We start from the raw sequence: 10,388 nt of genomic DNA on the forward strand, positions 1-10,388 counted from the left end.
GCCCCTTATAGACATTTAGTGCTGACAGGCTTCCCCTTATAGACATTTAGTGCTGACAAGCTGCCCCTTATAGACATTTAGTGCTGACAGGCTGCCCCTTATAGACTTTTAGTGCTGACAGGCTGCCCCTTATAGACTTTTAGTGCTGACAGGCTGCCCCTTATAGACATTTAGTGCTGACAGGCTGCCCCTTATAGGTATTTAGTGCTGACAGGCTTCCCCTTATAGACATTTAGTGCTGACAGGCTTCCCCTTATAGACATTTAGTGCTGAGAGGCTGCCCCTTATAGACATTTAGTGCTGACAGGCTTCCCCTTATAGACATTTAGTGCTGACAGGCTTCCCCTTATAGACATTTAGTGCTGAGAGGCTGCCCCTTATAGACATTTAGTGCTGACAGGCTTCCCCTTATAGACATTTGGTACTGACAGACTGCCCCTTATAGACATTTAGTGCTGAAAGGCTGCCCCTTATAGACATTTAGTGCTGACAGGCTGCCCCTTATAGACATTTGGTGCTCACAGGCTGCCCCTTATAGACATTTAGTGCTGACAGGCTGCCCCTTATAGACATTTAATGCTGACAGGCTGCCCCTTATAGACATTTAGTGCTGACAGGCTGCCCCTTATAGACATTTAGTGCTGACAGACTTCCCCTTAGAGACTTTTAGTGCTGAAAGGCTGCCCCTTATAGACATTTAGTGCTGACAGGCTGCCCCTTATAGACATTTAGTGCTGACAGGCTGCCCCTTATAGACTTTTAGTGCTGACAGGCTGCCCGTTATAGACTTTTAGTGCTGACAGGCTGCCCCTTATAGACTTTTAGTGCTGACAGGCTGCCCCTTATAGATATTTAGTGCTGAGAGGCTGCCCCTTATAGACATTTAGTGCTGACAGGCTGCCCCTTATAGACATTTGGTACTGACAGACTGCCCCTTATAGACATTTAGTGCTGACAATAGGCCGATGTTCAGCTATATGCAAACTATATAACAAAGAAATTGTGAATCTAAGAAATTTGATCAGTTATTAATCCACCTTCGCTAAGTAATTATTAATACTTGAACAGTGCGCTTATATTTTTATATAATTATTTGAAATTATTAAAAGTTATATTTTAATGAGTCTTTAGTTTAGGGATTGAGTTGCCGTTAGGCTAATTGTATCCCTTTTTTTCTATGGTCCTTACTTGCGCTCTATTACGACAATGGATTGGAGACACTCCTAGGCATTAAGGAATCTTTACATTATAAATCCTTCTCCCTCCTTTTGCTACAGAACCTATATTCAGCACCACATACCTATCCGGGTTTATAGGGCTATAAATGTCAGTCTGGATCCGCATTGCTTACACAATTATGTTTATAGACTCATTTTATTGTTTCTGCAATAAGGCTTGATTACAGACTTCCTACGTCTTATATCTGTGGATTCCACAAAGGTCTATGAAACTTTAACAAATGCCATGTACAGTCTGATCTTCGAGTCCTACTATTTTCACTGCTTCTTATCAGTCATGGGTGACAGACAGTCCTGTGGTGTCCGGCTATAGAAGGTCACAGCGTTTGGCTGTGCAAATTGCTCCCTGACCTTCTATTAGCTCTGATTGGTTTTCATCCCTTCCCCTTTAGGACCCTGCGGAGTTCCTCAGCCTTTCAGCTGCTTTTCATCATCACTCCATTGGTGTCTTTATATACCTTCACTTCCTATTACTCGGTACTGGGATAGCTCATGTTGTAAATCTTCAGTGCAAGCAGTCGGCTTGCATACATCTGGAGAATCCTTGTGGTTGTTGCAGTTCCTCTCTCTGAGTCATCTGGAGATAAGTTTCTCAATTCTCCTCATTTGTTATCCATGAGTCTTCTTTAGTGCCTAGTGGGGTTGACTAAGCGCTCATCCCATACATTCCCTATCCAGGTCCTATTTCAGGGTCAGAGCTCTGGATGTGTACCGCCCTGAGAGGGGGCCCTGCCGCTTCCTCCACTTGCTCGGGCCGAGCCGCTCGAGGTCCGGGCTCGCGTTGTCGGTGGCACGAGCGCCTCCAGACAGGGGGCCACGTCACTCTTGTTGAGTAGGCAGTGGGAGGATGGTGGTCGTGTAACGGGTCGTGACGCCACCCATGGGTTGTGGTGACGGGAGAAGCACCACCGCTGCGGCTGAAGTAATGGCGGGCTCGTCCGGGATCGGTGTTGCGGCCGCAGCCAAGATGTTAGCCCCTCCGTGGGTAGGGGCGGTGTGTCCCGGGGCCCGGTGGGGGACTGTAAGGATTGGTGGTTGTTGTAGTCGGGGTGCAGGGCGCCGTGCCGCGGTGTAGTGTGTCGTGCCCGGATGGCACTGGTGTACTCACGATTAATTCACACCGAGTCACTGGTAAACCAAAGTTCGGTAGTGGTCGGTCCCCGCGACCGGCTGCTGATGTCCCCTGTGGGGTTGATGGTGGCCCCTTTCCCATGCACCTCTGGATGTTTGTGTTTCGGCCCCCCTGCCTAAGCAGTGGTAGCCCGCTCCCCGGCGTTGAGCTGCCGGCGGAGCCCTTGGTTGCCCGCAGGAGCTGGCCCGTCGGGTGCTTGGCCCTTGGCGGTGGCGCTCACCCGGACTCGGTGGGCTTTTGCCTTCTTTCGGGCTTTGGTTGTGGATGAACCCCTGAGGTCCGGCCAGCAATCAGTCAATTCGCCTATACTCAGTGGCTTCTAAGCTAGGACGGGGTCTGAGTACCCTTCTGTTTGGTGCTCCAGTACACGTTTGACTCCCCGGTTCGGGACCGGCGGTCCGTACGGTTCCGCCAGTTGCTGTACCGGTACTCCTGCAGACGGCCACCACCGCCTGCCTGCCTGACGTTTTCCAAGGGGCCCAGGCTCCTACCCGGGTGCCTGACAGTCTCTCTCCTTTTTCACCTCCTGACACTGTCAACTCTAAACTCTTTCTCTCTTTGAACTTCCTTCACCAGAACAGTAGTCTCCTCAGTGGGCGTGTCTTTCCGCCTGACTCCGCCCACCTGGTGGGCTCTACTTGCCCTGGGGGAGGCATCAGGTCTCCCAATCGGGTGACATGTGTGTGACCTCACAGGGGGTGGGGGTGTGTGTGTATGTGGCTGATGTAATTACCTGTGAGCCCTGGGGTCCAGGGCGTCACAGATGCGAGCAGGCAGCTTGCACATATCATTTTCTCACCACAATTGCCTTAGTTTTCTATAAGGAAGGGTATTAATGATGTTGGAAATAACCATGAACTTTATGGATTACTGGATCGGCCCTAGAGATGTGTAATGCTACCACCAGGGGGCGCAGGTACACAGGAGAGATGTAGAACTCCTAGGTGTAATGCGGCGTCTGCCCACTAGATGTCACCAGTATCTAGACGGGGAGGTAGCAGAATGGTCGTACAAGCCAAGAGTCAGAGCCAGGAGGTCACGTCAGTGCAAAGGAGGAAGAGGAGCCGAAGTCACGTGGAAGCCTAAGGTTGGTAGCCAGGAGGTAATGTCAGGTATAGGTGGGGAGCAGAACCATAGTCAGCAGGCAAGCCGGGGTCAGAAGCCAAAGGCGAAAAGTACAAAAGGGGGAAGAGGGAATGAGGGAACAAGACAAGTGGAAGGTCAAAAAGTCAGGGAGCACAGACAAGATGGACGGAGTGGAGGACAGGGAGATGAGTCAGGGTAGCGGGATGAGGATGAGAACGAACTCACAGGAACCAGAAGCGCACACTGCAGAGCAGGAGATATCACTGGCGAAAGTCCGGTGGAAAAGGGAGCATGAGGAATCAGAGGCTGAGACCACAGCAGGAGAGGGAGCTATAGGAACCTGAGGACGAGACTGCAGCATAAGAAGAAGCTGGAGGAGCCTGAGCCCGAGACTGCCGCAAAAGAAGGAGCAAGAGGAGCTTGAGGCGGAGACTGCAGCAGAAGAGGGAGCAGGAGTAGCCTGAGGCTGAGACCGCAGCAAAAGAAGGAGGAAGAGGAGCCTGAGGCCAAGACTGTAGCAAAAGAAGGAGCAAGAGGAGCCTGAGGCTGAGACCACAGCAGAAGAGAGAGCAAGAGGAACCAAAGGCCGAAACTGCAGCAGAATTGGGAGCAGGAGGAGCCTGAGGCCGAGACTGGAGCAGAATAGGGAGCAGGAGTAGTCTGAGGCTGAGACCGCAGCAAAAGAAGGAGGAAGAGGAGCCTCAGGCCGAGACTGTAGCAAAAGAAGGAGCAAGAGGAGCCTGAGGCCAAGACTGTAGCAAAAGAAGGAGCAAGAAGAGCCTGAGGCCAAGACTGTAGCAAAAGAAGGAGCAAGAAGAGCCTGAGGCCGAGACCACAGCAGAAGAAGGAACAAGAGGAGCCCAAGGCCAAGACCACAACAGAAGAGGAAGCAGGAGGAGCCTGAGGCCGAGACTGCAGCAGAAGACGGGGGCTGGAGGAGCCTGAGGCTGAGACTGCAGCAAAAAAAGGAGCAACAAGAGCCTGAGGCCGAGACCACAGCAGAAGAAGGAACAGGAGGAGCCTGAGGCTGTGACCGCAGCAGAAGAGGGAGCAGGAGGAGCCTGAGGCCAAGACCACAGCAGAAGAGGGAGCAAGAGGAGCCTGAGGCCAAGACCACAGCAGAAGAGGGAGCAAGAGGAGCCTGAGGCCAAGACCACAGCAGAAGAGGGAACAAGAGGAGCCTGAGGCTGAGACCACAGCAGAAGAGGGAACAAGAGGAGCCTGAGGCTGAGACCACAGCAGAAGAGGGAGCAAGAGGAGCCTGAGGCTGAGACCACAGCAGAAGAGAGAGCAAGAGGAGCCTGAGGCTGAGACCACAGCAGAAGAGGGAGCAAGAGGAGCCTGAGGCTGAGATCACAGCAGAAGAGGGAACAAGAGGAGCCTGAGACCACAGCAGAAGAGGGAACAAGAGGAGCCTGAGGCTGAGACCATAGCAGAAGAGGGAGCAAGAGGAGCCTGAGGCTGAGATCACAGCAGAAGAGGGAACAAGAGGAGCCTGAGGCCAAGACCACAGCAGAAGAGGGAACAAGAGGAGCCTGAGGCTGAGACCACAGCAGAAGAGGGAACAAGAGGAGCCTGAGGCTGAGACCATAGCAGAAGAGGGAACAAGAGGAGCCTGAGGCTGAGACCACAGCAGAAGAGGGAACAAGAGGAGCCTGAGGCTGAGACCATAGCAGAAGAGGGAGCAAGAGGAGCCTGAGGCTGAGACCACAGCAGAAGAGGGAACAAGAGGAGCCTGAGGCTGAGACCATAGCAGAAGAGGGAGCAAGAGGAGCCTGAGGCTGAGACCACAGCAGAAGAGGGAACAAGAGGAGCCTGAGGCTGAGACCACAGCAGAAGAGGGAACAAGAGGAGCCTGAGGCTGAGACCACAGCAGAAGAGGGAGCAAGAGGAGCCTGAGGCTGAGACCACAGCAGAAGAGAGAGCAAGAGGAGCCTGAGGCTGAGACCACAGCAGAAGAGGGAGCAAGAGGAGCCTGAGGCTGAGATCACAGCAGAAGAGGGAACAAGAGGAGCCTGAGGCTGAGACCACAGCAGAAGAGGGAACAAGAGGAGCCTGAGGCTGAGACCATAGCAGAAGAGGGAACAAGAGGAGCCTGAGGCTGAGACCACAGCAGAAGAGGGAACAAGAGGAGCCTGAGGCTGAGACCATAGCAGAAGAGGGAGCAAGAGGAGCCTGAGGCTGAGACCACAGCAGAAGAGGGAACAAGAGGAGCCTGAGGCTGAGACCATAGCAGAAGAGGGAGCAAGAGGAGCCTGAGGCTGAGACCACAGCAGAAGAGGGAACAAGAGGAGCCTGAGGCTGAGACCACAGCAGCAAAAGAAGGAATAGGAGGAGCCTGAGGCTGAGACCGCAGCAGAAGAGGGAACAAGAGGAGCCTCAGATATTTCCCAGTTTGTTTAGGTGTGTACTCCGCCACAGCTCATGTTTTGCATTCAGATGTCTCGTCATGCAGGTGGTGCTCAGGTTAAGCACATTTTGGCCTTGTTTCAGGCTCTGACGGCACAACCGTGTCTTGTTGTCAGCACATTGCCTGAAGAATTGCCATGCCAGGGCACGCCTTTGGGCTGGCTTGGGTGTGCTCAGTCGGTTGGTGTGGTAAGCAGTAGCAGACAACGCACTGGCTAGGGGCTGGCTGCTGTGCTTTTGCACCCTGCTACCTCTTTTGCTGTGCAGCTGGGGCATTGTGACCACCCCCTCTTGCTCTTTGTTTTATACATGGACCATCGGTGTAAAAACATTATTGACAGTCAGATTATTGGCTTCCATAGTTCACTGTGTCATCATTTGCATAAGGACAGAACACAGAACGATTATATGCTCATCTGAACAAACTCTTTAGGACAAATCAGATGTTTCCTCCGAGGCCGGTGTAAGGAGGTGGACTGGCTGCCATCGCGGTCCTTTCTCTGAAGACACCAATCGCGTACTGTATTGTCATGTTATTGTGTTATGTGAATTGTAATGTAATGTGTAATTTACAGCAAGTTAATATGTGGTTGTCAGTCCATAGGGCAGGAAGTAGTTAAGTATTTGGACTAGTCCACAATGGGAGGAGTTAGCAGATAGGGAAAGAGACAGTTTCCTAATAAAAAGTTAGTTAAGACCCAGCGTGTGATGGAATTGGACTTATCGTCTGAGGGTGGTCAAGGCCGTATGCTGGGGGTGACTTATACCAAAAGAAGGAGAGAGGAGACCGGGGCATTAGGGGTCAATACCTCGCTCACAACTACCGCTCCACTGCACTCTACACGAGACCCCGAGCCACACCTTACCCATGATAGCATAGTTTTACAATGATCCATGTAAAAAAGTACATTATATATTTATGACATAAATATATATTTGGCATAAATGTTAGTAAAACTGCTGAGCTATAGCTGGCCAGCCCCTCCTCTAACCTCAGAACCTGGCCAGCCCCTCTTCTAAAGGCCCCGTTACACGCTACGATTTATCTGACGATCTCTAAAACGATGTGACATGCCCAGATCGTAGTTACAATTTGCCGAGATCGCACATAGGTTGTTTATTAGCGGTCACACGTAACGATCTCACAAACGACGCATCATCGTTCTGCGATATAATGTTTGATCCAGGTGGTCGTGTGGATGTTGTTCGTCGTTGGCAGGGTGTCAAACGAAGCAATATGTCTGCTGAGTTCCAAACGACTAACAATATTTTGAAACTGAACGACGTGTCAATGATCAACGATTTTCATCCTATTCGCGATCGATCAGTCGCTCGTAGGTGTCAAACGCAACGACGTCGCTAACGATGCCGGATGTGCGTCACGAAATCCGTGATCCCGACGTCATATCGCCAGATAAATCGTAGTGTGTAACGCCAGCTTAAGTCCAGCACCTGGCCAACACTTGGCTTGTCCTTAATCTATGCCCAACACTGAACCTGTCCTTCCTCTAAGCCCAACACCTGGCCAGCCCCTCCTCTAAGCCCAACACCTGACTAGCCCCTACTCTATGCCCAACACCTGGCTGGTCCCTCCTCTAAGCCCAGTACATGGCCAGCCCCTACTCTAAGCCCAACTCCTGGCCATCCCCTACTCTAAGCCCAACACCTGGCTGGTCCCTCCTCTAAGCCCAGCACATGGCCAGACCCTCCTCTAAGCCCAGCACCTGGCCAGCACCTCCTTTAAGTCCAGCACCTGGCCAGTCCTTTCTCTAAGCCCAGAACCTGGTCCACCCCTTCTCTAAGACCAACACCTGGCCAGCCCCTACTCTAAGCCCAACACCTGGCCAGTCCCTTCTCTAAGCCCAACACCTGGCCAGCCATTACTCTAAGCCCAACACCTGGCCAGTCCCTTCTCTAAGCCCAACACCTGGCCAGCCCCTACTCTAAGCCCAACACCTGGCCGGCCCCTCCTCTAAACCCAATACCTGGCTAGCCCCTCCTCTAAGCTCAACACCTAGCCAGCCCCTCCTTTAAGCCCAACACCTGGCTGGGCCCTACTCTAATGCGGGCTTCACACGAGACGATCTATCGTGCGATTGCACGAGCGATTGTACCCGCCCCCGTCGTTTGTGCATCACGGGCAATTAGTTGCCCGTGGCGCACAAAGTCGTTAACCCCCTGGCACACGTACTTACCTCCCGAACGATGCGCTATGGGCGGCGAGCATCCTCTTCCTGAAGGGGGAGGGACGTTCGGCGTCACAGCGATGTCACACAGCGGCCGGCCAATAGAAGCGGAGGGGCGGAGATGAGCGGGACGTAACATCCCGCCCACCTCCTTCCTTCCGCATTGCCGGCGGGACGCAGGTAAGCAGCAGTCCATTGTTCCCGAGGTGTCACACGGAGCGACGTGTGCTGCCTCGGGAACGATGAACAACCGGCGCGCAGAAGGAGGAACGAGTTTTTGAAAATGAGCGATGTGCCAACGAGCAACGATAAGGTATTTTTGCTCGTTAACAGTTGCTCGTAGCTGTCACGCACTAAGATATATCAGACGATGCCGGATGTGCGTCACTACCGACATGACCCCGACGACATTTCGCCCGATATATCGTACCGTGTGACGCCGGCATAAGTCCAACACCTGGTTAATCCCTCCTCTAAGCCCAGCATGTGGCCAGATCCTCCTCTAAGCCCAGCACCTGGCCAACCCCTCCTCTAAGCCCAACACCTGGCCAGCCCCTACTCTAAGCCCAACACCTGGCTGGTCCCTCCTCTAAGCCCAGAACCTGGTCCGCCCCTCCTCTAAGCCCAACACCTGGCCAGCCCCCTACTCTAAGCCCAACACCTGGCTGGCCCCTACTCTAAGCCCAAAACCTGGCCTGTCTCTCCTCTAAGCTCAACACCTGGCCGGCCCCTACTCTAAACCCAACACCTGGCTAGCCCCTCCTCTAAGCCCAACACCTGGCCGGCCCCTCCTCTAAGCCCAACACCTGGCTAGCCCCTCCTCTAAGCCCAACACCTGGCCGGCCCCTACTCTAAGCCCAACACCTGGCTGGCCCCTACTCTAAACCCAAAACCTGGCCTGTCCCTCCTCTAAGCCCAACACCTGGCCAGCCCCTACTCTAAGCCCAACACCTGGCTTGTCCATCCTCTAAGCTCAGCACCTGACTTGTCAATCCTTCAGCCAGCCCCTCCCCTATGCCCTGTCCCATCCCATGCTATGGTTTTTAAAAGCTGAAGTGTATGAATGTCTCATCTGCATGAGTATTACTGTGTAATCCACTGCAGATTTATTCTTTATTCCCAGAATTTCACGTTTCCTAAATCTCCATCATTGGTTAGTATTTATCATTCAGCTTAAAGCCCCCCATACACAATAGTTAGCTGTCGATGAAACAATGTTTTGGCAAATCATTCCATCGGCAGTCATCTCTCCAAAATTCTCCATACACAGAAGTGCAGGGCTCAGTCCACCATTAATGCGTTCTCTATGACAGAGCCGCTGCCAAATTCCTATCATGTACTGACAGGTAAAATATATCTTTGCACCGTGTTAGCCAGTAGAGATTAAAAAAAAAAAATTGTTTAAAAGATCTGAGAGTGCTCAGTGGTTTACACCTTTTAATGGATAACTTAAAAGATGGTAATAATAGCAGCTTTTGAGACTACTCAAGTCTCTTCATCAGGATCAGTATAATAGAAAATCTGAAGAGTCACATATTTATACACAACAGGACATAGAATGGAGTAGTAAATAATACAAGTTATGTGAAGCAGAACTATCAGTATGTCAAGGGGACAGACAGTTGTGGCATTAAATATTGCAGCAGTTCATAGATAAGGAGTGTGAAGGTTTGATTGTCCTCTGATTGAGGTCTGGTCCAGAGCTGTGATGCCCCCAGATGCTCTGAGGAGCACATTTCTTAATGGATGTAAAAAGACATCAATCCATGTGACACATTAATTCCTGTTCTGAATGTGTCAAAGGTCATCATAAGTTTGTACACCCATAGTCTCCTATCTCTCTGGAACTTGAAATTTCCTTTCAATACCAGCAATTTCATGTTCTTGAGGCTGTAGTCTGGGTTACAAAAATGTTTGGCCACAGGTAGCCTCATGGACATGAAATTGCTGGTATTGAAAGGAAATTTCAAGTCCCAGAGAGACAGGAGAGTTACCTTTGACAAATTCACAACAGGAATAAATGTGTCACATGGATTTATGTCTTTTTACATCAATTAAGAAATGTGCTCCTCAGAGCATCCGGGGGCATCACAGCTCTGGACCAGACCTCAATCAGAGGACAATAAAACTTTCACACTCATTATTTATGAACTGTTGCAATATTTACTGCCACAACTGTCTGTCCCCTTGCCATACTGATAGTTCTGCTTCACATAACATGTCTTATTTACTGCTCCATTCTATGTCCTGTTGTGTATAAATATGTGACTCTTCAGATTTTGTGTTATACTGAGCCTGATGAAGAGACCTGCGTAGTCTCTAAAGCTGCTATTATTA

The sequence above is a fragment of the Anomaloglossus baeobatrachus genome, chromosome 7 (genome assembly GCF_048569485.1).
Source record: "Anomaloglossus baeobatrachus isolate aAnoBae1 chromosome 7, aAnoBae1.hap1, whole genome shotgun sequence".
Lineage (NCBI taxonomy): Eukaryota > Metazoa > Chordata > Amphibia > Anura > Aromobatidae > Anomaloglossus > Anomaloglossus baeobatrachus.